Source organism: Schistocerca gregaria, chromosome 7, assembly GCF_023897955.1.
Source record: "Schistocerca gregaria isolate iqSchGreg1 chromosome 7, iqSchGreg1.2, whole genome shotgun sequence".
In the NCBI taxonomy this organism is placed as follows: Eukaryota; Metazoa; Arthropoda; class Insecta; order Orthoptera; family Acrididae; genus Schistocerca; species Schistocerca gregaria.
The window spans coordinates 108,270,756-108,296,338 of NC_064926.1; the positions used below are offsets into that span (position 1 = coordinate 108,270,756).

The 25,583-nt window shown below is 50.6% G+C and overlaps 14 non-coding genes across 14 annotated transcripts; all 14 read right to left on the reverse strand.

Annotated features, from left to right (window-relative positions):
• Positions 1-552: 552 nt before the first annotated feature.
• Positions 553-636, reverse strand: Trnal-uaa (transfer RNA leucine (anticodon UAA)). The gene has a single exon. It is a non-coding gene; the product is annotated as a tRNA-Leu (tRNA).
• Positions 637-2,401: 1,765 nt separating this feature from the next.
• On the reverse strand, positions 2,402-2,485 carry Trnal-uaa (transfer RNA leucine (anticodon UAA)). Its single transcript has one exon. It is a non-coding gene; the product is annotated as a tRNA-Leu (tRNA).
• A 1,765-nt stretch (positions 2,486-4,250) lies between these two features.
• Positions 4,251-4,334, reverse strand: Trnal-uaa (transfer RNA leucine (anticodon UAA)). Its single transcript has one exon. It is a non-coding gene; the product is annotated as a tRNA-Leu (tRNA).
• A 1,765-nt stretch (positions 4,335-6,099) lies between these two features.
• On the reverse strand, positions 6,100-6,183 carry Trnal-uaa (transfer RNA leucine (anticodon UAA)). The gene has a single exon. It is a non-coding gene; the product is annotated as a tRNA-Leu (tRNA).
• A 1,765-nt stretch (positions 6,184-7,948) lies between these two features.
• Positions 7,949-8,032, reverse strand: Trnal-uaa (transfer RNA leucine (anticodon UAA)). Its single transcript has one exon. It is a non-coding gene; the product is annotated as a tRNA-Leu (tRNA).
• A 1,753-nt stretch (positions 8,033-9,785) lies between these two features.
• Positions 9,786-9,869, reverse strand: Trnal-uaa (transfer RNA leucine (anticodon UAA)). The gene has a single exon. It is a non-coding gene; the product is annotated as a tRNA-Leu (tRNA).
• A 1,765-nt stretch (positions 9,870-11,634) lies between these two features.
• Trnal-uaa (transfer RNA leucine (anticodon UAA)) lies at positions 11,635-11,718 on the reverse strand. Its single transcript has one exon. It is a non-coding gene; the product is annotated as a tRNA-Leu (tRNA).
• A 1,765-nt stretch (positions 11,719-13,483) lies between these two features.
• Trnal-uaa (transfer RNA leucine (anticodon UAA)) lies at positions 13,484-13,567 on the reverse strand. The gene has a single exon. It is a non-coding gene; the product is annotated as a tRNA-Leu (tRNA).
• A 1,765-nt stretch (positions 13,568-15,332) lies between these two features.
• Positions 15,333-15,416, reverse strand: Trnal-uaa (transfer RNA leucine (anticodon UAA)). Its single transcript has one exon. It is a non-coding gene; the product is annotated as a tRNA-Leu (tRNA).
• A 1,765-nt stretch (positions 15,417-17,181) lies between these two features.
• Trnal-uaa (transfer RNA leucine (anticodon UAA)) lies at positions 17,182-17,265 on the reverse strand. The gene has a single exon. It is a non-coding gene; the product is annotated as a tRNA-Leu (tRNA).
• A 1,765-nt stretch (positions 17,266-19,030) lies between these two features.
• Trnal-uaa (transfer RNA leucine (anticodon UAA)) lies at positions 19,031-19,114 on the reverse strand. Its single transcript has one exon. It is a non-coding gene; the product is annotated as a tRNA-Leu (tRNA).
• A 1,765-nt stretch (positions 19,115-20,879) lies between these two features.
• On the reverse strand, positions 20,880-20,963 carry Trnal-uaa (transfer RNA leucine (anticodon UAA)). The gene has a single exon. It is a non-coding gene; the product is annotated as a tRNA-Leu (tRNA).
• A 1,765-nt stretch (positions 20,964-22,728) lies between these two features.
• Trnal-uaa (transfer RNA leucine (anticodon UAA)) lies at positions 22,729-22,812 on the reverse strand. Its single transcript has one exon. It is a non-coding gene; the product is annotated as a tRNA-Leu (tRNA).
• A 1,753-nt stretch (positions 22,813-24,565) lies between these two features.
• Trnal-uaa (transfer RNA leucine (anticodon UAA)) lies at positions 24,566-24,649 on the reverse strand. Its single transcript has one exon. It is a non-coding gene; the product is annotated as a tRNA-Leu (tRNA).
• Between the last annotated feature and the right edge of the window lie 934 nt (positions 24,650-25,583).

A 25,583-nucleotide genomic window follows, 5' to 3' on the forward strand; every position in this document is an offset into this window, starting at 1 on the left:
GGGCATGGACCCGTGTCTTTGGCGTGGCATACAAGTTGGCGAGAACGTCGCCAGACGGGCGGACGCCTTAGTCCTTGTACAGATCACTTGGGATTTGCCTTTTAGGGAAACAAAATGGAATAGCCCTTGGTGGGATCGAACCCACAGCCCCCTCGTTATTAGCATAATAACAGTCTAACTTGGTGAGCTTATTGCCCGCGCAATACGGCCGCTTCAGGACTCCACTACCCCAACCGCCGTTTCATCTATCTTTATTAAGGCCCTGCCATTCATTGAACCACGTACGTGTCACTGTTGACTCATTTTCGCCTGTCGCTTCGAGCCCAGAGCCACAACACAACGACCACGGAAACGTCCGTGAGAAGAGCTAAAACTCGACACAGGAAAAGTATGTTCCGCTATTTCTTTTTGACTGCTCAGCCTATGGGACGTGAGACGCCAGCACTGCTGCCACTGTCTTCCCTAGCAAAACCTCCATGGCGTGTTTCTGCGTAATTTACTTGTTCTACAACATGAATGGAGTAGGTTAGTTTCTGAATGATTAAAATGCATTGTCAGATGTGGGGTTCGAACCCACGCTCCCTTTCGGGAACCAGAGCTTAAATCTGGCGCCTTAGACCGCTCGGCCAATCTGACGTGTGAGACAACAGCCCCAGTGACTTCCGTCTCTAGCATTATCTCAAGAACCTGACTGCGAAATCTGTTTCTTTTTTCGGTAGGACGGAATTATGTCAGTCTTACAATATTTAAGGCGCAATGTCAGATGTGGCGTAGGAAACGCATCCCGCGCTCTTCCGTCGTATCCAGTTTGAACTGTAACCAGCACAACTGTATTTAGTAATAGGATAATTTCCACATTGACGCAAAAGAAAGCAGATATTAGCAAACGGCATCTAAGGCCGTTTCCTAGCAACAGCCACGCTGTGCATTACGTACTCGTGGGAAGCCAATGAAATACTTCGTGTGAGGATCGAACTGTCACCTTCACTTTACAATACTTAGGCACTGCCCCGGCGGTACCGACGCATACGTACTGAAACGTCTTTGGATCGTCAGTGAGTACTTCATATTAGAAATTTCGTGTTGGCCCTGATGTGCATTAAAGGGCAGATTTCTTCAGTGGAAGTCAGTTCTGCGCCTAGTCACAGTATATCGCCCTAGCAGCACCAGGAAAACGGGTTCAGATGTGTTCGCCTTCCACTCGGCGTTGAGCGCCTACAGCGAGATAGCCTTCGTCCTCTGGCGCCAGGAGGGAAGGCGACACATCACGGCGCAAACAGCTTGTAGGGGAAGGCAGTGGTGGTGTGTCGGTCAGCGTGGTTGCTTCCCAAGTAGCTGATCCGGGTTCGAAACCCGGACACCACACGGAAGTTGTCTCCTTTACTCAGGAGAGTGTGTTCAACGCTACTTGATCTTCGAATTTCCGAACAGTTGTGGTACGAATGGTTTTCCTCCACCCCTCGTCTCGCTCCGCGAAGGCTAGTGCGGATTACGATTCACAGCATCGTGTGTCCTCATGTGTCGACTTGTCTCGACTTTGCTCGGCTGACGCGAAAGCTGACGCTTGCAAATGGCCGTATATGTAGAGGACTGGCGCTAGAAACGACTGGGAGACGCCAAATCGACAAACACACAACGGACTCTTTCATTTGACAGTGGCCGCAGGTTCGCCCCTGTGCGTACCGAGAAGCAAGAGAGGTGTCAGCGTGCTGGACCGCAGGATTTCCGCGCAGCAGACTCAAAAACTAAGGAAAAAGGCAAAACTGAAGAAACCAATAGCTCGCGGACTTCCTAGCTGGTCACCCACCTGAGTACTAACCACGCCCAACGCTGTCGAATTTCGGTGATCGGGCATGGACCCGTGTCTTTGGCGTGGCATACAAGTTGGCGAGAACGTCGCCAGACGGGCGGACGCCTTAGTCCTTGTACAGATCACTTGGGATTTGCCTTTTAGGGAAACAAAATGGAATAGCCCTTGGTGGGATCGAACCCACAGCCCCCTCGTTATTAGCATAATAACAGTCTAACTTGGTGAGCTTATTGCCCGCGCAATACGGCCGCTTCAGGACTCCACTACCCCAACCGCCGTTTCATCTATCTTTATTAAGGCCCTGCCATTCATTGAACCACGTACGTGTCACTGTTGACTCATTTTCGCCTGTCGCTTCGAGCCCAGAGCCACAACACAACGACCACGGAAACGTCCGTGAGAAGAGCTAAAACTCGACACAGGAAAAGTATGTTCCGCTATTTCTTTTTGACTGCTCAGCCTATGGGACGTGAGACGCCAGCACTGCTGCCACTGTCTTCCCTAGCAAAACCTCCATGGCGTGTTTCTGCGTAATTTACTTGTTCTACAACATGAATGGAGTAGGTTAGTTTCTGAATGATTAAAATGCATTGTCAGATGTGGGGTTCGAACCCACGCTCCCTTTCGGGAACCAGAGCTTAAATCTGGCGCCTTAGACCGCTCGGCCAATCTGACGTGTGAGACAACAGCCCCAGTGACTTCCGTCTCTAGCATTATCTCAAGAACCTGACTGCGAAATCTGTTTCTTTTTTCGGTAGGACGGAATTATGTCAGTCTTACAATATTTAAGGCGCAATGTCAGATGTGGCGTAGGAAACGCATCCCGCGCTCTTCCGTCGTATCCAGTTTGAACTGTAACCAGCACAACTGTATTTAGTAATAGGATAATTTCCACATTGACGCAAAAGAAAGCAGATATTAGCAAACGGCATCTAAGGCCGTTTCCTAGCAACAGCCACGCTGTGCATTACGTACTCGTGGGAAGCCAATGAAATACTTCGTGTGAGGATCGAACTGTCACCTTCACTTTACAATACTTAGGCACTGCCCCGGCGGTACCGACGCATACGTACTGAAACGTCTTTGGATCGTCAGTGAGTACTTCATATTAGAAATTTCGTGTTGGCCCTGATGTGCATTAAAGGGCAGATTTCTTCAGTGGAAGTCAGTTCTGCGCCTAGTCACAGTATATCGCCCTAGCAGCACCAGGAAAACGGGTTCAGATGTGTTCGCCTTCCACTCGGCGTTGAGCGCCTACAGCGAGATAGCCTTCGTCCTCTGGCGCCAGGAGGGAAGGCGACACATCACGGCGCAAACAGCTTGTAGGGGAAGGCAGTGGTGGTGTGTCGGTCAGCGTGGTTGCTTCCCAAGTAGCTGATCCGGGTTCGAAACCCGGACACCACACGGAAGTTGTCTCCTTTACTCAGGAGAGTGTGATCAACGCTACTTGATCTTCGAATTTCCGAACAGTTGTGGTACGAATGGTTTTCCTCCACCCCTCGTCTCGCTCCGCGAAGGCTAGTGCGGATTACGATTCACAGCATCGTGTGTCCTCATGTGTCGACTTGTCTCGACTTTGCTCGGCTGACGCGAAAGCTGACGCTTGCAAATGGCCGTATATGTAGAGGACTGGCGCTAGAAACGACTGGGAGACGCCAAATCGACAAACACACAACGGACTCTTTCATTTGACAGTGGCCGCAGGTTCGCCCCTGTGCGTACCGAGAAGCAAGAGAGGTGTCAGCGTGCTGGACCGCAGGATTTCCGCGCAGCAGACTCAAAAACTAAGGAAAAAGGCAAAACTGAAGAAACCAATAGCTCGCGGACTTCCTAGCTGGTCACCCACCTGAGTACTAACCACGCCCAACGCTGTCGAATTTCGGTGATCGGGCATGGACCCGTGTCTTTGGCGTGGCATACAAGTTGGCGAGAACGTCGCCAGACGGGCGGACGCCTTAGTCCTTGTACAGATCACTTGGGATTTGCCTTTTAGGGAAACAAAATGGAATAGCCCTTGGTGGGATCGAACCCACAGCCCCCTCGTTATTAGCATAATAACAGTCTAACTTGGTGAGCTTATTGCCCGCGCAATACGGCCGCTTCAGGACTCCACTACCCCAACCGCCGTTTCATCTATCTTTATTAAGGCCCTGCCATTCATTGAACCACGTACGTGTCACTGTTGACTCATTTTCGCCTGTCGCTTCGAGCCCAGAGCCACAACACAACGACCACGGAAACGTCCGTGAGAAGAGCTAAAACTCGACACAGGAAAAGTATGTTCCGCTATTTCTTTTTGACTGCTCAGCCTATGGGACGTGAGACGCCAGCACTGCTGCCACTGTCTTCCCTAGCAAAACCTCCATGGCGTGTTTCTGCGTAATTTACTTGTTCTACAACATGAATGGAGTAGGTTAGTTTCTGAATGATTAAAATGCATTGTCAGATGTGGGGTTCGAACCCACGCTCCCTTTCGGGAACCAGAGCTTAAATCTGGCGCCTTAGACCGCTCGGCCAATCTGACGTGTGAGACAACAGCCCCAGTGACTTCCGTCTCTAGCATTATCTCAAGAACCTGACTGCGAAATCTGTTTCTTTTTTCGGTAGGACGGAATTATGTCAGTCTTACAATATTTAAGGCGCAATGTCAGATGTGGCGTAGGAAACGCATCCCGCGCTCTTCCGTCGTATCCAGTTTGAACTGTAACCAGCACAACTGTATTTAGTAATAGGATAATTTCCACATTGACGCAAAAGAAAGCAGATATTAGCAAACGGCATCTAAGGCCGTTTCCTAGCAACAGCCACGCTGTGCATTACGTACTCGTGGGAAGCCAATGAAATACTTCGTGTGAGGATCGAACTGTCACCTTCACTTTACAATACTTAGGCACTGCCCCGGCGGTACCGACGCATACGTACTGAAACGTCTTTGGATCGTCAGTGAGTACTTCATATTAGAAATTTCGTGTTGGCCCTGATGTGCATTAAAGGGCAGATTTCTTCAGTGGAAGTCAGTTCTGCGCCTAGTCACAGTATATCGCCCTAGCAGCACCAGGAAAACGGGTTCAGATGTGTTCGCCTTCCACTCGGCGTTGAGCGCCTACAGCGAGATAGCCTTCGTCCTCTGGCGCCAGGAGGGAAGGCGACACATCACGGCGCAAACAGCTTGTAGGGGAAGGCAGTGGTGGTGTGTCGGTCAGCGTGGTTGCTTCCCAAGTAGCTGATCCGGGTTCGAAACCCGGACACCACACGGAAGTTGTCTCCTTTACTCAGGAGAGTGTGTTCAACGCTACTTGATCTTCGAATTTCCGAACAGTTGTGGTACGAATGGTTTTCCTCCACCCCTCGTCTCGCTCCGCGAAGGCTAGTGCGGATTACGATTCACAGCATCGTGTGTCCTCATGTGTCGACTTGTCTCGACTTTGCTCGGCTGACGCGAAAGCTGACGCTTGCAAATGGCCGTATATGTAGAGGACTGGCGCTAGAAACGACTGGGAGACGCCAAATCGACAAACACACAACGGACTCTTTCATTTGACAGTGGCCGCAGGTTCGCCCCTGTGCGTACCGAGAAGCAAGAGAGGTGTCAGCGTGCTGGACCGCAGGATTTCCGCGCAGCAGACTCAAAAACTAAGGAAAAAGGCAAAACTGAAGAAACCAATAGCTCGCGGACTTCCTAGCTGGTCACCCACCTGAGTACTAACCACGCCCAACGCTGTCGAATTTCGGTGATCGGGCATGGACCCGTGTCTTTGGCGTGGCATACAAGTTGGCGAGAACGTCGCCAGACGGGCGGACGCCTTAGTCCTTGTACAGATCACTTGGGATTTGCCTTTTAGGGAAACAAAATGGAATAGCCCTTGGTGGGATCGAACCCACAGCCCCCTCGTTATTAGCATAATAACAGTCTAACTTGGTGAGCTTATTGCCCGCGCAATACGGCCGCTTCAGGACTCCACTACCCCAACCGCCGTTTCATCTATCTTTATTAAGGCCCTGCCATTCATTGAACCACGTACGTGTCACTGTTGACTCATTTTCGCCTGTCGCTTCGAGCCCAGAGCCACAACACAACGACCACGGAAACGTCCGTGAGAAGAGCTAAAACTCGACACAGGAAAAGTATGTTCCGCTATTTCTTTTTGACTGCTCAGCCTATGGGACGTGAGACGCCAGCACTGCTGCCACTGTCTTCCCTAGCAAAACCTCCATGGCGTGTTTCTGCGTAATTTACTTGTTCTACAACATGAATGGAGTAGGTTAGTTTCTGAATGATTAAAATGCATTGTCAGATGTGGGGTTCGAACCCACGCTCCCTTTCGGGAACCAGAGCTTAAATCTGGCGCCTTAGACCGCTCGGCCAATCTGACGTGTGAGACAACAGCCCCAGTGACTTCCGTCTCTAGCATTATCTCAAGAACCTGACTGCGAAATCTGTTTCTTTTTTCGGTAGGACGGAATTATGTCAGTCTTACAATATTTAAGGCGCAATGTCAGATGTGGCGTAGGAAACGCATCCCGCGCTCTTCCGTCGTATCCAGTTTGAACTGTAACCAGCACAACTGTATTTAGTAATAGGATAATTTCCACATTGACGCAAAAGAAAGCAGATATTAGCAAACGGCATCTAAGGCCGTTTCCTAGCAACAGCCACGCTGTGCATTACGTACTCGTGGGAAGCCAATGAAATACTTCGTGTGAGGATCGAACTGTCACCTTCACTTTACAATACTTAGGCACTGCCCCGGCGGTACCGACGCATACGTACTGAAACGTCTTTGGATCGTCAGTGAGTACTTCATATTAGAAATTTCGTGTTGGCCCTGATGTGCATTAAAGGGCAGATTTCTTCAGTGGAAGTCAGTTCTGCGCCTAGTCACAGTATATCGCCCTAGCAGCACCAGGAAAACGGGTTCAGATGTGTTCGCCTTCCACTCGGCGTTGAGCGCCTACAGCGAGATAGCCTTCGTCCTCTGGCGCCAGGAGGGAAGGCGACACATCACGGCGCAAACAGCTTGTAGGGGAAGGCAGTGGTGGTGTGTCGGTCAGCGTGGTTGCTTCCCAAGTAGCTGATCCGGGTTCGAAACCCGGACACCACACGGAAGTTGTCTCCTTTACTCAGGAGAGTGTGTTCAACGCTACTTGATCTTCGAATTTCCGAACAGTTGTGGTACGAATGGTTTTCCTCCACCCCTCGTCTCGCTCCGCGAAGGCTAGTGCGGATTACGATTCACAGCATCGTGTGTCCTCATGTGTCGACTTGTCTCGACTTTGCTCGGCTGACGCGAAAGCTGACGCTTGCAAATGGCCGTATATGTAGAGGACTGGCGCTAGAAACGACTGGGAGACGCCAAATCGACAAACACACAACGGACTCTTTCATTTGACAGTGGCCGCAGGTTCGCCCCTGTGCGTACCGAGAAGCAAGAGAGGTGTCAGCGTGCTGGACCGCAGGATTTCCGCGCAGCAGACTCAAAAACTAAGGAAAAAGGCAAAACTGAAGAAACCAATAGCTCGCGGACTTCCTAGCTGGTCACCCACCTGAGTACTAACCACGCCCAACGCTGTCGAATTTCGGTGATCGGGCATGGACCCGTGTCTTTGGCGTGGCATACAAGTTGGCGAGAACGTCGCCAGACGGGCGGACGCCTTAGTCCTTGTACAGATCACTTGGGATTTGCCTTTTAGGGAAACAAAATGGAATAGCCCTTGGTGGGATCGAACCCACAGCCCCCTCGTTATTAGCATAATAACAGTCTAACTTGGTGAGCTTATTGCCCGCGCAATACGGCCGCTTCAGGACTCCACTACCCCAACCGCCGTTTCATCTATCTTTATTAAGGCCCTGCCATTCATTGAAACACGCACGTGTCACTGTTGACTCATTTTCGCCTGTCGCTTCGAGCCCAGAGCCACAACACAACGACCACGGAAACGTCCGTGAGAAGAGCTAAAACTCGACACAGGAAAAGTATGTTCCGCTATTTCTTTTTGACTGCTCAGCCTATGGGACGTGAGACGCCAGCACTGCTGCCACTGTCTTCCCTAGCAAAACCTCCATGGCGTGTTTCTGCGTAATTTACTTGTTCTACAACATGAATGGAGTAGGTTAGTTTCTGAATGATTAAAATGCATTGTCAGATGTGGGGTTCGAACCCACGCTCCCTTTCGGGAACCAGAGCTTAAATCTGGCGCCTTAGACCGCTCGGCCAATCTGACGTGTGAGACAACAGCCCCAGTGACTTCCGTCTCTAGCATTATCTCAAGAACCTGACTGCGAAATCTGTTTCTTTTTTCGGTAGGACGGAATTATGTCAGTCTTACAATATTTAAGGCGCAATGTCAGATGTGGCGTAGGAAACGCATCCCGCGCTCTTCCGTCGTATCCAGTTTGAACTGTAACCAGCACAACTGTATTTAGTAATAGGATAATTTCCACATTGACGCAAAAGAAAGCAGATATTAGCAAACGGCATCTAAGGCCGTTTCCTAGCAACAGCCACGCTGTGCATTACGTACTCGTGGGAAGCCAATGAAATACTTCGTGTGAGGATCGAACTGTCACCTTCACTTTACAATACTTAGGCACTGCCCCGGCGGTACCGACGCATACGTACTGAAACGTCTTTGGATCGTCAGTGAGTACTTCATATTAGAAATTTCGTGTTGGCCCTGATGTGCATTAAAGGGCAGATTTCTTCAGTGGAAGTCAGTTCTGCGCCTAGTCACAGTATATCGCCCTAGCAGCACCAGGAAAACGGGTTCAGATGTGTTCGCCTTCCACTCGGCGTTGAGCGCCTACAGCGAGATAGCCTTCGTCCTCTGGCGCCAGGAGGGAAGGCGACACATCACGGCGCAAACAGCTTGTAGGGGAAGGCAGTGGTGGTGTGTCGGTCAGCGTGGTTGCTTCCCAAGTAGCTGATCCGGGTTCGAAACCCGGACACCACACGGAAGTTGTCTCCTTTACTCAGGAGAGTGTGTTCAACGCTACTTGATCTTCGAATTTCCGAACAGTTGTGGTACGAATGGTTTTCCTCCACCCCTCGTCTCGCTCCGCGAAGGCTAGTGCGGATTACGATTCACAGCAACGTGTGTCCTCATGTGTCGACTTGTCTCGACTTTGCTCGGCTGACGCTTGCAAATGGCCGTATATGTAGAGGACTGGCGCTAGAAACGACTGGGAGACGCCAAATCGACAAACACACAACGGACTCTTTCATTTGACAGTGGCCGCAGGTTCGCCCCTGTGCGTACCGAGAAGCAAGAGAGGTGTCAGCGTGCTGGACCGCAGGATTTCCGCGCAGCAGACTCAAAAACTAAGGAAAAAGGCAAAACTGAAGAAACCAATAGCTCGCGGACTTCCTAGCTGGTCACCCACCTGAGTACTAACCACGCCCAACGCTGTCGAATTTCGGTGATCGGGCATGGACCCGTGTCTTTGGCGTGGCATACAAGTTGGCGAGAACGTCGCCAGACGGGCGGACGCCTTAGTCCTTGTACAGATCACTTGGGATTTGCCTTTTAGGGAAACAAAATGGAATAGCCCTTGGTGGGATCGAACCCACAGCCCCCTCGTTATTAGCATAATAACAGTCTAACTTGGTGAGCTTATTGCCCGCGCAATACGGCCGCTTCAGGACTCCACTACCCCAACCGCCGTTTCATCTATCTTTATTAAGGCCCTGCCATTCATTGAACCACGTACGTGTCACTGTTGACTCATTTTCGCCTGTCGCTTCGAGCCCAGAGCCACAACACAACGACCACGGAAACGTCCGTGAGAAGAGCTAAAACTCGACACAGGAAAAGTATGTTCCGCTATTTCTTTTTGACTGCTCAGCCTATGGGACGTGAGACGCCAGCACTGCTGCCACTGTCTTCCCTAGCAAAACCTCCATGGCGTGTTTCTGCGTAATTTACTTGTTCTACAACATGAATGGAGTAGGTTAGTTTCTGAATGATTAAAATGCATTGTCAGATGTGGGGTTCGAACCCACGCTCCCTTTCGGGAACCAGAGCTTAAATCTGGCGCCTTAGACCGCTCGGCCAATCTGACGTGTGAGACAACAGCCCCAGTGACTTCCGTCTCTAGCATTATCTCAAGAACCTGACTGCGAAATCTGTTTCTTTTTTCGGTAGGACGGAATTATGTCAGTCTTACAATATTTAAGGCGCAATGTCAGATGTGGCGTAGGAAACGCATCCCGCGCTCTTCCGTCGTATCCAGTTTGAACTGTAACCAGCACAACTGTATTTAGTAATAGGATAATTTCCACATTGACGCAAAAGAAAGCAGATATTAGCAAACGGCATCTAAGGCCGTTTCCTAGCAACAGCCACGCTGTGCATTACGTACTCGTGGGAAGCCAATGAAATACTTCGTGTGAGGATCGAACTGTCACCTTCACTTTACAATACTTAGGCACTGCCCCGGCGGTACCGACGCATACGTACTGAAACGTCTTTGGATCGTCAGTGAGTACTTCATATTAGAAATTTCGTGTTGGCCCTGATGTGCATTAAAGGGCAGATTTCTTCAGTGGAAGTCAGTTCTGCGCCTAGTCACAGTATATCGCCCTAGCAGCACCAGGAAAACGGGTTCAGATGTGTTCGCCTTCCACTCGGCGTTGAGCGCCTACAGCGAGATAGCCTTCGTCCTCTGGCGCCAGGAGGGAAGGCGACACATCACGGCGCAAACAGCTTGTAGGGGAAGGCAGTGGTGGTGTGTCGGTCAGCGTGGTTGCTTCCCAAGTAGCTGATCCGGGTTCGAAACCCGGACACCACACGGAAGTTGTCTCCTTTACTCAGGAGAGTGTGTTCAACGCTACTTGATCTTCGAATTTCCGAACAGTTGTGGTACGAATGGTTTTCCTCCACCCCTCGTCTCGCTCCGCGAAGGCTAGTGCGGATTACGATTCACAGCATCGTGTGTCCTCATGTGTCAACTTGTCTCGACTTTGCTCGGCTGACGCGAAAGCTGACGCTTGCAAATGGCCGTATATGTAGAGGACTGGCGCTAGAAACGACTGGGAGACGCCAAATCGACAAACACACAACGGACTCTTTCATTTGACAGTGGCCGCAGGTTCGCCCCTGTGCGTACCGAGAAGCAAGAGAGGTGTCAGCGTGCTGGACCGCAGGATTTCCGCGCAGCAGACTCAAAAACTAAGGAAAAAGGCAAAACTGAAGAAACCAATAGCTCGCGGACTTCCTAGCTGGTCACCCACCTGAGTACTAACCACGCCCAACGCTGTCGAATTTCGGTGATCGGGCATGGACCCGTGTCTTTGGCGTGGCATACAAGTTGGCGAGAACGTCGCCAGACGGGCGGACGCCTTAGTCCTTGTACAGATCACTTGGGATTTGCCTTTTAGGGGAACAAAATGGAATAGCCCTTGGTGGGATCGAACCCACAGCCCCCTCGTTATTAGCATAATAACAGTCTAACTTGGTGAGCTTATTGCCCGCGCAATACGGCCGCTTCAGGACTCCACTACCCCAACCGCCGTTTCATCTATCTTTATTAAGGCCCTGCCATTCATTGAAACACGTACGTGTCACTGTTGACTCATTTTCGCCTGTCGCTTCGAGCCCAGAGCCACAACACAACGACCACGGAAACGTCCGTGAGAAGAGCTAAAACTCGACACAGGAAAAGTATGTTCCGCTATTTCTTTTTGACTGCTCAGCCTATGGGACGTGAGACGCCAGCACTGCTGCCACTGTCTTCCCTAGCAAAACCTCCATGGCGTGTTTCTGCGTAATTTACTTGTTCTACAACATGAATGGAGTAGGTTAGTTTCTGAATGATTAAAATGCATTGTCAGATGTGGGGTTCGAACCCACGCTCCCTTTCGGGAACCAGAGCTTAAATCTGGCGCCTTAGACCGCTCGGCCAATCTGACGTGTGAGACAACAGCCCCAGTGACTTCCGTCTCTAGCATTATCTCAAGAACCTGACTGCGAAATCTGTTTCTTTTTTCGGTAGGACGGAATTATGTCAGTCTTACAATATTTAAGGCGCAATGTCAGATGTGGCGTAGGAAACGCATCCCGCGCTCTTCCGTCGTATCCAGTTTGAACTGTAACCAGCACAACTGTATTTAGTAATAGGATAATTTCCACATTGACGCAAAAGAAAGCAGATATTAGCAAACGGCATCTAAGGCCGTTTCCTAGCAACAGCCACGCTGTGCATTACGTACTCGTGGGAAGCCAATGAAATACTTCGTGTGAGGATCGAACTGTCACCTTCACTTTACAATACTTAGGCACTGCCCCGGCGGTACCGACGCATACGTACTGAAACGTCTTTGGATCGTCAGTGAGTACTTCATATTAGAAATTTCGTGTTGGCCCTGATGTGCATTAAAGGGCAGATTTCTTCAGTGGAAGTCAGTTCTGCGCCTAGTCACAGTATATCGCCCTAGCAGCACCAGGAAAACGGGTTCAGATGTGTTCGCCTTCCACTCGGCGTTGAGCGCCTACAGCGAGATAGCCTTCGTCCTCTGGCGCCAGGAGGGAAGGCGACACATCACGGCGCAAACAGCTTGTAGGGGAAGGCAGTGGTGGTGTGTCGGTCAGCGTGGTTGCTTCCCAAGTAGCTGATCCGGGTTCGAAACCCGGACACCACACGGAAGTTGTCTCCTTTACTCAGGAGAGTGTGTTCAACGCTACTTGATCTTCGAATTTCCGAACAGTTGTGGTACGAATGGTTTTCCTCCACCCCTCGTCTCGCTCCGCGAAGGCTAGTGCGGATTACGATTCACAGCATCGTGTGTCCTCATGTGTCAACTTGTCTCGACTTTGCTCGGCTGACGCGAAAGCTGACGCTTGCAAATGGCCGTATATGTAGAGGACTGGCGCTAGAAACGACTGGGAGACGCCAAATCGACAAACACACAACGGACTCTTTCATTTGACAGTGGCCGCAGGTTCGCCCCTGTGCGTACCGAGAAGCAAGAGAGGTGTCAGCGTGCTGGACCGCAGGATTTCCGCGCAGCAGACTCAAAAACTAAGGAAAAAGGCAAAACTGAAGAAACCAATAGCTCGCGGACTTCCTAGCTGGTCACCCACCTGAGTACTAACCACGCCCAACGCTGTCGAATTTCGGTGATCGGGCATGGACCCGTGTCTTTGGCGTGGCATACAAGTTGGCGAGAACGTCGCCAGACGGGCGGACGCCTTAGTCCTTGTACAGATCACTTGGGATTTGCCTTTTAGGGGAACAAAATGGAATAGCCCTTGGTGGGATCGAACCCACAGCCCCCTCGTTATTAGCATAATAACAGTCTAACTTGGTGAGCTTATTGCCCGCGCAATACGGCCGCTTCAGGACTCCACTACCCCAACCGCCGTTTCATCTATCTTTATTAAGGCCCTGCCATTCATTGAAACACGTACGTGTCACTGTTGACTCATTTTCGCCTGTCGCTTCGAGCCCAGAGCCACAACACAACGACCACGGAAACGTCCGTGAGAAGAGCTAAAACTCGACACAGGAAAAGTATGTTCCGCTATTTCTTTTTGACTGCTCAGCCTATGGGACGTGAGACGCCAGCACTGCTGCCACTGTCTTCCCTAGCAAAACCTCCATGGCGTGTTTCTGCGTAATTTACTTGTTCTACAACATGAATGGAGTAGGTTAGTTTCTGAATGATTAAAATGCATTGTCAGATGTGGGGTTCGAACCCACGCTCCCTTTCGGGAACCAGAGCTTAAATCTGGCGCCTTAGACCGCTCGGCCAATCTGACGTGTGAGACAACAGCCCCAGTGACTTCCGTCTCTAGCATTATCTCAAGAACCTGACTGCGAAATCTGTTTCTTTTTTCGGTAGGACGGAATTATGTCAGTCTTACAATATTTAAGGCGCAATGTCAGATGTGGCGTAGGAAACGCATCCCGCGCTCTTCCGTCGTATCCAGTTTGAACTGTAACCAGCACAACTGTATTTAGTAATAGGATAATTTCCACATTGACGCAAAAGAAAGCAGATATTAGCAAACGGCATCTAAGGCCGTTTCCTAGCAACAGCCACGCTGTGCATTACGTACTCGTGGGAAGCCAATGAAATACTTCGTGTGAGGATCGAACTGTCACCTTCACTTTACAATACTTAGGCACTGCCCCGGCGGTACCGACGCATACGTACTGAAACGTCTTTGGATCGTCAGTGAGTACTTCATATTAGAAATTTAGTGTTGGCCCTGATGTGCATTAAAGGGCAGATTTCTTCAGTGGAAGTCAGTTCTGCGCCTAGTCACAGTATATCGCCCTAGCAGCACCAGGAAAACGGGTTCAGATGTGTTCGCCTTCCACTCGGCGTTGAGCGCCTACAGCGAGATAGCCTTCGTCCTCTGGCGCCAGGAGGGAAGGCGACACATCACGGCGCAAACAGCTTGTAGGGGAAGGCAGTGGTGGTGTGTCGGTCAGCGTGGTTGCTTCCCAAGTAGCTGATCCGGGTTCGAAACCCGGACACCACACGGAAGTTGTCTCCTTTACTCAGGAGAGTGTGTTCAACGCTACTTGATCTTCGAATTTCCGAACAGTTGTGGTACGAATGGTTTTCCTCCACCCCTCGTCTCGCTCCGCGAAGGCTAGTGCGGATTACGATTCACAGCATCGTGTGTCCTCATGTGTCGACTTGTCTCGACTTTGCTCGGCTGACGCGAAAGCTGACGCTTGCAAATGGCCGTATATGTAGAGGACTGGCGCTAGAAACGACTGGGAGACGCCAAATCGACAAACACACAACGGACTCTTTCATTTGACAGTGGCCGCAGGTTCGCCCCTGTGCGTACCGAGAAGCAAGAGAGGTGTCAGCGTGCTGGACCGCAGGATTTCCGCGCAGCAGACTCAAAAACTAAGGAAAAAGGCAAAACTGAAGAAACCAATAGCTCGCGGACTTCCTAGCTGGTCACCCACCTGAGTACTAACCACGCCCAACGCTGTCGAATTTCGGTGATCGGGCATGGACCCGTGTCTTTGGCGTGGCATACAAGTTGGCGAGAACGTCGCCAGACGGGCGGACGCCTTAGTCCTTGTACAGATCACTTGGGATTTGCCTTTTAGGGAAACAAAATGGAATAGCCCTTGGTGGGATCGAACCCACAGCCCCCTCGTTATTAGCATAATAACAGTCTAACTTGGTGAGCTTATTGCCCGCGCAATACGGCCGCTTCAGGACTCCACTACCCCAACCGCCGTTTCATCTATCTTTATTAAGGCCCTGCCATTCATTGAAACACGTACGTGTCACTGTTGACTCATTTTCGCCTGTCGCTTCGAGCCCAGAGCCACAACACAACGACCACGGAAACGTCCGTGAGAAGAGCTAAAACTCGACACAGGAAAAGTATGTTCCGCTATTTCTTTTTGACTGCTCAGCCTATGGGACGTGAGACGCCAGCACTGCTGCCACTGTCTTCCCTAGCAAAACCTCCATGGCGTGTTTCTGCGTAATTTACTTGTTCTACAACATGAATGGAGTAGGTTAGTTTCTGAATGATTAAAATGCATTGTCAGATGTGGGGTTCGAACCCACGCTCCCTTTCGGGAACCAGAGCTTAAATCTGGCGCCTTAGACCGCTCGGCCAATCTGACGTGTGAGACAACAGCCCCAGTGACTTCCGTCTCTAGCATTATCTCAAGAACCTGACTGCGAAATCTGTTTCTTTTTTCGGTAGGACGGAATTATGTCAGTCTTACAATATTTAAGGCGCAATGTCAGATGTGGCGTAGGAAACGCATCCCGCGCTCTTCCGTCGTATCCAGTTTGAACTGTAACCAGCACAACTGTATTTAGTAATAGGATAATTTCCACATTGACGCAAAAGAAAGCAGATATTAGCAAACGGCATCTAAGGCCGTTTCCTAGCAACAGCCACGCTGTGCATTACGTACTCGTGGGAAGCCAATGAAATACTTCGTGTGAGGATCGAACTGTCACCTTCACTTTACAATACTTAGGCACTGCCCCGGCGGTACCGACGCATACGTACTGAAACGTCTTTGGATCGTCAGTGAGTACTTCATATTAGAAATTTCGTGTTGGCCCTGATGTGCATTAAAGGGCAGATTTCTTCAGTGGAAGTCAGTTCTGCGCCTAGTCACAGTATATCGCCCTAGCAGCACCAGGAAAACGGGTTCAGATGTGTTCGCCTTCCACTCGGCGTTGAGCGCCTACAGCGAGATAGCCTTCGTCCTCTGGCGCCAGGAGGGAAGGCGACACATCACGGCGCAAACAGCTTGTAGGGGAAGGCAGTGGTGGTGTGTCGGTCAGCGTGGTTGCTTCCCAAGTAGCTGATCCGGGTTCGAAACCCGGACACCACACGGAAGTTGTCTCCTTTACTCAGGAGAGTGTGTTCAACGCTACTTGATCTTCGAATTTCCGAACAGTTGTGGTACGAATGGTTTTCCTCCACCCCTCGTCTCGCTCCGCGAAGGCTAGTGCGGATTACGATTCACAGCATCGTGTGTCCTCATGTGTCGACTTGTCTCGACTTTGCTCGGCTGACGCGAAAGCTGACGCTTGCAAATGGCCGTATATGTAGAGGACTGGCGCTAGAAACGACTGGGAGACGCCAAATCGACAAACACACAACGGACTCTTTCATTTGACAGTGGCCGCAGGTTCGCCCCTGTGCGTACCGAGAAGCAAGAGAGGTGTCAGCGTGCTGGACCGCAGGATTTCCGCGCAGCAGACTCAAAAACTAAGGAAAAAGGCAAAACTGAAGAAACCAATAGCTCGCGGACTTCCCAGCTGGTCACCCACCTGAGTACTAACCACGCCCAACGCTGTCGAATTTCGGTGATCGGGCATGGACCCGTGTCTTTGGCGTGGCATACAAGTTGGCGAGAACGTCGCCAGACGGGCGGACGCCTTAGTCCTTGTACAGATCACTTGGGATTTGCCTTTTAGGGAAACAAAATGGAATAGCCCTTGGTGGGATCGAACCCACAGCCCCCTCGTTATTAGCATAATAACAGACTAACTTGGTGAGCTTATTGCCCGCGCAATACGGCCGCTTCAGGACTCCACTACCCCAACCGCCGTTTCATCTATCTTTATTAAGGCCCTACCATTCATTGAACCACGTACGTGTCACTGTTGACTCATTTTCGCCTGTCGCTTCGAGCCCAGAGCCACAACACAACGACCACGGAAACGTCCGTGAGAAGAGCTAAAACTCGACACAGGAAAAGTATGTTCCGCTATTTCTTTTTGACTGCTCAGCCTATGGGACGTGAGACGCCAGCACTGCTGCCACTGTCTTCCCTAGCAAAACCTCCATGGCGTGTTTCTGCGTAATTTACTTGTTCTACAACATGAATGGAGTAGGTTAGTTTCTGAATGATTAAAATGCATTGTCAGATGTGGGGTTCGAACCCACGCTCCCTTTCGGGAACCAGAGCTTAAATCTGGCGCCTTAGACCGCTCGGCCAATCTGACGTGTGAGACAACAGCACCAGTGACTTCCGTCTCTAGCATTATCTCAAGAACCTGACTGCGAAATCTGTTTCTTTTTTCGGTAGGACGGAATTATGTCAGTCTTACAATATTTAAGGCGCAATGTCAGATGTGGCGTAGGAAACGCATCCCGCGCTCTTCCGTCGTATCCAGTTTGAACTGTAACCAGCACAACTGTATTTAGTAATAGGATAATTTCCACATTGACGCAAAAGAAAGCAGATATTAGCAAACGGCATCTAAGGCCGTTTCCTAGCAACAGCCACGCTGTGCATTACGTACTCGTGGGAAGCCAATGAAATACTTCGTGTGAGGATCGAACTGTCACCTTCACTTTACAATACTTAGGCACTGCCCCGGCGGTACCGACGCATACGTACTGAAACGTCTTTGGATCGTCAGTGAGTACTTCATATTAGAAATTTCGTGTTGGCCCTGATGTGCATTAAAGGGCAGATTTCTTCAGTGGAAGTCAGTTCTGCGCCTAGTCACAGTATATCGCCCTAGCAGCACCAGGAAAACGGGTTCAGATGTGTTCGCCTTCCACTCGGCGTTGAGCGCCTACAGCGAGATAGCCTTCGTCCTCTGGCGCCAGGAGGGAAGGCGACACATCACGGCGCAAACAGCTTGTAGGGGAAGGCAGTGGTGGTGTGTCGGTCAGCGTGGTTGCTTCCCAAGTAGCTGATCCGGGTTCGAAACCCGGACACCACACGGAAGTTGTCTCCTTTACTCAGGAGAGTGTGTTCAACGCTACTTGATCTTCGAATTTCCGAACAGTTGTGGTACGAATGGTTTTCCTCCACCCCTCGTCTCGCTCCGCGAAGGCTAGTGCGGATTACGATTCACAGCATCGTGTGTCCTCATGTGTCGACTTGTCTCGACTTTGCTCGGCTGACGCGAAAGCTGACGCTTGCAAATGGCCGTATATGTAGAGGACTGGCGCTAGAAACGACTGGGAGACGCCAAATCGACAAACACACAACGGACTCTTTCATTTGACAGTGGCCGCAGGTTCGCCCCTGTGCGTACCGAGAAGCAAGAGAGGTGTCAGCGTGCTGGACCGCAGGATTTCCGCGCAGCAGACTCAAAAACTAAGGAAAAAGGCAAAACTGAAGAAACCAATAGCTCGCGGACTTCCCAGCTGGTCACCCACCTGAGTACTAACCACGCCCAACGCTGTCGAATTTCGGTGATCGGGCATGGACCCGTGTCTTTGGCGTGGCATACAAGTTGGCGAGAACGTCGCCAGACGGGCGGACGCCTTAGTCCTTGTACAGATCACTTGGGATTTGCCTTTTAGGGAAACAAAATGGAATAGCCCTTGGTGGGATCGAACCCACAGCCCCCTCGTTATTAGCATAATAACAGTCTAACTTGGTGAGCTTATTGCCCGCGCAATACGGCCGCTTCAGGACTCCACTACCCCAACCGCCGTTTCATCTATCTTTATTAAGGCCCTGCCATTCATTGAACCACGTACGTGTCACTGTTGACTCATTTTCGCCTGTCGCTTCGAGCCCAGAGCCACAACACAACGACCACGGAAACGTCCGTGAGAAGAGCTAAAACTCGACACAGGAAAAGTATGTTCCGCTATTTCTTTTTGACTGCTCAGCCTATGGGACGTGAGACGCCAGCACTGCTGCCACTGTCTTCCCTAGCAAAACCTCCATGGCGTGTTTCTGCGTAATTTACTTGTTCTACAACATGAATGGAGTAGGTTAGTTTCTGAATGATTAAAATGCATTGTCAGATGTGGGGTTCGAACCCACGCTCCCTTTCGGGAACCAGAGCTTAAATCTGGCGCCTTAGACCGCTCGGCCAATCTGACGTGTGAGACAACAGCCCCAGTGACTTCCGTCTCTAGCATTATCTCAAGAACCTGACTGCGAAATCTGTTTCTTTTTTCGGTAGGACGGAATTATGTCAGTCTTACAATATTTAAGGCGCAATGTCAGATGTGGCGTAGGAAACGCATCCCGCGCTCTTCCGTCGTATCCAGTTTGAACTGTAACCAGCACAACTGTATTTAGTAATAGGATAATTTCCACATTGACGCAAAAGAAAGCAGATATTAGCAAACGGCATCTAAGGCCGTTTCCTAGCAACAGCCACGCTGTGCATTACGTACTCGTGGGAAGCCAATGAAATACTTCGTGTGAGGATCGAACTGTCACCTTCACTTTACAATACTTAGGCACTGCCCCGGCGGTACCGACGCATACGTACTGAAACGTCTTTGGATCGTCAGTGAGTACTTCATATTAGAAATTTCGTGTTGGCCCTGATGTGCATTAAAGGGCAGATTTCTTCAGTGGAAGTCAGTTCTGCGCCTAGTCACAGTATATCGCCCTAGCAGCACCAGGAAAACGGGTTCAGATGTGTTCGCCTTCCACTCGGCGTTGAGCGCCTACAGCGAGATAGCCTTCGTCCTCTGGCGCCAGGAGGGAAGGCGACACATCACGGCGCAAACAGCTTGTAGGGGAAGGCAGTGGTGGTGTGTCGGTCAGCGTGGTTGCTTCCCAAGTAGCTGATCCGGGTTCGAAACCCGGACACCACACGGAAGTTGTCTCCTTTACTCAGGAGAGTGTGTTCAACGCTACTTGATCTTCGAATTTCCGAACAGTTGTGGTACGAATGGTTTTCCTCCACCCCTCGTCTCGCTCCGCGAAGGCTAGTGCGGATTACGATTCACAGCATCGTGTGTCCTCATGTGTCGACTTGTCTCGACTTTGCTCGGCTGACGCGAAAGCTGACGCTTGCAAATGGCCGTATATGTAGAGGACTGGCGCTAGAAACGACTGGGAGACGCCAAATCGACAAACACACAACGGACTCTTTCATTTGACAGTGGCCGCAGGTTCGCCCCTGTGCGTACCGAGAAGCAAGAGAGGTGTCAGCGTGCTGGACCGCAGGATTTCCGCGCAGCAGACTCAAAAACTAAGGAAAAAGGCAAAACTGAAGAAACCAATAGCTCGCGGACTTCCCAGCTGGTCACCCACCTGAGTACTAACCACGCCCAACGCTGTCGAATTTCGGTGATCGGGCATGGACCCGTGTCTTTGGCGTGGCATACAAGTTGGCGAGAACGTCGCCAGACGGGCGGACGCCTTAGTCCTTGTACAGATCACTTGGGATTTGCCTTTTAGGGAAACAAAATGGAATAGCCCTTGGTGGGATCGAACCCACAGCCCCCTCGTTATTAGCATAATAACAGACTAACTTGGTGAGCTTATTGCCCGCGCAATACGGCCGCTTCAGGACTCCACTACCCCAACCGCCGTTTCATCTATCTTTATTAAGGCCCTACCATTCATTGAACCACGTACGTGTCACTGTTGACTCATTTTCGCCTGTCGCTTCGAGCCCAGAGCCACAACACAACGACCACGGAAACGTCCGTGAGAAGAGCTAAAACTCGACACAGGAAAAGTATGTTCCGCTATTTCTTTTTGACTGCTCAGCCTATGGGACGTGAGACGCCAGCACTGCTGCCACTGTCTTCCCTAGCAAAACCTCCATGGCGTGTTTCTGCGTAATTTACTTGTTCTACAACATGAATGGAGTAGGTTAGTTTCTGAATGATTAAAATGCATTGTCAGATGTGGGGTTCGAACCCACGCTCCCTTTCGGGAACCAGAGCTTAAATCTGGCGCCTTAGACCGCTCGGCCAATCTGACGTGTGAGACAACAGCACCAGTGACTTCCGTCTCTAGCATTATCTCAAGAACCTGACTGCGAAATCTGTTTCTTTTTTCGGTAGGACGGAATTATGTCAGTCTTACAATATTTAAGGCGCAATGTCAGATGTGGCGTAGGAAACGCATCCCGCGCTCTTCCGTCGTATCCAGTTTGAACTGTAACCAGCACAACTGTATTTAGTAATAGGATAATTTCCACATTGACGCAAAAGAAAGCAGATATTAGCAAACGGCATCTAAGGCCGTTTCCTAGCAACAGCCACGCTGTGCATTACGTACTCGTGGGAAGCCAATGAAATACTTCGTGTGAGGATCGAACTGTCACCTTCACTTTACAATACTTTGGCACTGCCCCGGCGGTACCGACGCATACGTACTGAAACGTCTTTGGATCGTCAGTGAGTACTTCATATTAGAAATTTCGTGTTGGCCCTGATGTGCATTAAAGGGCAGATTTCTTCAGTGGAAGTCAGTTCTGCGCCTAGTCACAGTATATCGCCCTAGCAGCACCAGGAAAACGGGTTCAGATGTGTTCGCCTTCCACTCGGCGTTGAGCGCCTACAGCGAGATAGCCTTCGTCCTCTGGCGCCAGGAGGGAAGGCGACACATCACGGCGCAAACAGCTTGTAGGGGAAGGCAGTGGTGGTGTGTCGGTCAGCGTGGTTGCTTCCCAAGTAGCTGATCCGGGTTCGAAACCCGGACACCACACGGAAGTTGTCTCCTTTACTCAGGAGAGTGTGTTCAACGCTACTTGATCTTCGAATTTCCGAACAGTTGTGGTACGAATGGTTTTCCTCCACCCCTCGTCTCGCTCCGCGAAGGCTAGTGCGGATTACGATTCACAGCATCGTGTGTCCTCATGTGTCGACTTGTCTCGACTTTGCTCGGCTGACGCGAAAGCTGACGCTTGCAAATGGCCGTATATGTAGAGGACTGGCGCTAGAAACGACTGGGAGACGCCAAATCGACAAACACACAACGGACTCTTTCATTTGACAGTGGCCGCAGGTTCGCCCCTGTGCGTACCGAGAAGCAAGAGAGGTGTCAGCGTGCTGGACCGCAGGATTTCCGCGCAGCAGACTCAAAAACTAAGGAAAAAGGCAAAACTGAAGAAACCAATAGCTCGCGGACTTCCCAGCTGGTCACCCACCTGAGTACTAACCACGCCCAACGCTGTCGAATTTCGGTGATCGGGCATGGACCCGTGTCTTTGGCGTGGCATACAAGTTGGCGAGAACGTCGCCAGACGGGCGGACGCCTTAGTCCTTGTACAGATCACTTGGGATTTGCCTTTTAGGGAAACAAAATGGAATAGCCCTTGGTGGGATCGAACCCACAGCCCCCTCGTTATTAGCATAATAACAGTCTAACTTGGTGAGCTTATTGCCCGCGCAATACGGCCGCTTCAGGACTCCACTACCCCAACCGCCGTTTCATCTATCTTTATTAAGGCCCTGCCATTCATTGAACCACGTACGTGTCACTGTTGACTCATTTTCGCCTGTCGCTTCGAGCCCAGAGCCACAACACAACGACCACGGAAACGTCCGTGAGAAGAGCTAAAACTCGACACAGGAAAAGTATGTTCCGCTATTTCTTTTTGACTGCTCAGCCTATGGGACGTGAGACGCCAGCACTGCTGCCACTGTCTTCCCTAGCAAAACCTCCATGGCGTGTTTCTGCGTAATTTACTTGTTCTACAACATGAATGGAGTAGGTTAGTTTCTGAATGATTAAAATGCATTGTCAGATGTGGGGTTCGAACCCACGCTCCCTTTCGGGAACCAGAGCTTAAATCTGGCGCCTTAGACCGCTCGGCCAATCTGACGTGTGAGACAACAGCCCCAGTGACTTCCGTCTCTAGCATTATCTCAAGAACCTGACTGCGAAATCTGTTTCTTTTTTCGGTAGGACGGAATTATGTCAGTCTTACAATATTTAAGGCGCAATGTCAGATGTGGCGTAGGAAACGCATCCCGCGCTCTTCCGTCGTATCCAGTTTGAACTGTAACCAGCACAACTGTATTTAGTAATAGGATAATTTCCACATTGACGCAAAAGAAAGCAGATATTAGCAAACGGCATCTAAGGCCGTTTCCTAGCAACAGCCACGCTGTGCATTACGTACTCGTGGGAAGCCAATGAAATACTTCGTGTGAGGATCGAACTGTCACCTTCACTTTACAATACTTAGGCACTGCCCCGGCGGTACCGACGCATACGTACTGAAACGTCTTTGGATCGTCAGTGAGTACTTCATATTAGAAATTTCGTGTTGGCCCTGATGTGCATTAAAGGGCAGATTTCTTCAGTGGAAGTCAGTTCTGCGCCTAGTCACAGTATATCGCCCTAGCAGCACCAGGAAAACGGGTTCAGATGTGTTCGCCTTCCACTCGGCGTTGAGCGCCTACAGCGAGATAGCCTTCGTCCTCTGGCGCCAGGAGGGAAGGCGACACATCACGGCGCAAACAGCTTGTAGGGGAAGGCAGTGGTGGTGTGTCGGTCAGCGTGGTTGCTTCCCAAGTAGCTGATCCGGGTTCGAAACCCGGACACCACACGGAAGTTGTCTCCTTTACTCAGGAGAGTGTGTTCAACGCTACTTGATCTTCGAATTTCCGAACAGTTGTGGTACGAATGGTTTTCCTCCACCCCTCGTCTCGCTCCGCGAAGGCTAGTGCGGATTACGATTCACAGCATCGTGTGTCCTCATGTGTCGACTTGTCTCGACTTTGCTCGGCTGACGCTTGCAAATGGCCGTATATGTAGAGGACTGGCGCTAGAAACGACTGGGAGACGCCAAATCGACAAACACACAACGGACTCTTTCATTTGACAGTGGCCGCAGGTTCGCCCCTGTGCGTACCGAGAAGCAAGAGAGGTGTCAGCGTGCTGGACCGCAGGATTTCCGCGCAGCAGACTCAAAAACTAAGGAAAAAGGCAAAACTGAAGAAACCAATAGCTCGCGGACTTCCCAGCTGGTCACCCACCTGAGTACTAACCACGCCCAACGCTGTCGAATTTCGGTGATCGGGCATGGACCCGTGTCTTTGGCGTGGCATACAAGTTGGCGAGAACGTCGCCAGACGGGCGGACGCCTTAGTCCTTGTACAGATCACTTGGGATTTGCCTTTTAGGGAAACAAAATGGAATAGCCCTTGGTGGGATCGAACCCACAGCCCCCTCGTTATTAGCATAATAACAGTCTAACTTGGTGAGCTTATTGCCCGCGCAATACGGCCGCTTCAGGACTCCACTACCCCAACCGCCGTTTCATCTATCTTTATTAAGGCCCTGCCATTCATTGAACCACGTACGTGTCACTGTTGACTCATTTTCGCCTGTCGCTTCGAGCCCAGAGCCACAACACAACGACCACGGAAACGTCCGTGAGAAGAGCTAAAACTCGACACAGGAAAAGTATGTTCCGCTATTTCTTTTTGACTGCTCAGCCTATGGGACGTGAGACGCCAGCACTGCTGCCACTGTCTTCCCTAGCAAAACCTCCATGGCGTGTTTCTGCGTAATTTACTTGTTCTACAACATGAATGGAGTAGGTTAGTTTCTGAATGATTAAAATGCATTGTCAGATGTGGGGTTCGAACCCACGCTCCCTTTCGGGAACCAGAGCTTAAATCTGGCGCCTTAGACCGCTCGGCCAATCTGACGTGTGAGACAACAGCCCCAGTGACTTCCGTCTCTAGCATTATCTCAAGAACCTGACTGCGAAATCTGTTTCTTTTTTCGGTAGGACGGAATTATGTCAGTCTTACAATATTTAAGGCGCAATGTCAGATGTGGCGTAGGAAACGCATCCCGCGCTCTTCCGTCGTATCCAGTTTGAACTGTAACCAGCACAACTGTATTTAGTAATAGGATAATTTCCACATTGACGCAAAAGAAAGCAGATATTAGCAAACGGCATCTAAGGCCGTTTCCTAGCAACAGCCACGCTGTGCATTACGTACTCGTGGGAAGCCAATGAAATACTTCGTGTGAGGATCGAACTGTCACCTTCACTTTACAATACTTAGGCACTGCCCCGGCGGTACCGACGCATACGTACTGAAACGTCTTTGGATCGTCAGTGAGTACTTCATATTAGAAATTTCGTGTTGGCCCTGATGTGCATTAAAGGGCAGATTTCTTCAGTGGAAGTCAGTTCTGCGCCTAGTCACAGTATATCGCCCTAGCAGCACCAGGAAAACGGGTTCAGATGTGTTCGCCTTCCACTCGGCGTTGAGCGCCTACAGCGAGATAGCCTTCGTCCTCTGGCGCCAGGAGGGAAGGCGACACATCACGGCGCAAACAGCTTGTAGGGGAAGGCAGTGGTGGTGTGTCGGTCAGCGTGGTTGCTTCCCAAGTAGCTGATCCGGGTTCGAAACCCGGACACCACACGGAAGTTGTCTCCTTTACTCAGGAGAGTGTGTTCAACGCTACTTGATCTTCGAATTTCCGAACAGTTGTGGTACGAATGGTTTTCCTCCACCCCTCGTCTCGCTCCGCGAAGGCTAGTGCGGATTACGATTCACAGCATCGTGTGTCCTCATGTGTCGACTTGTCTCGACTTTGCTCGGCTGACGCTTGCAAATGGCCGTATAT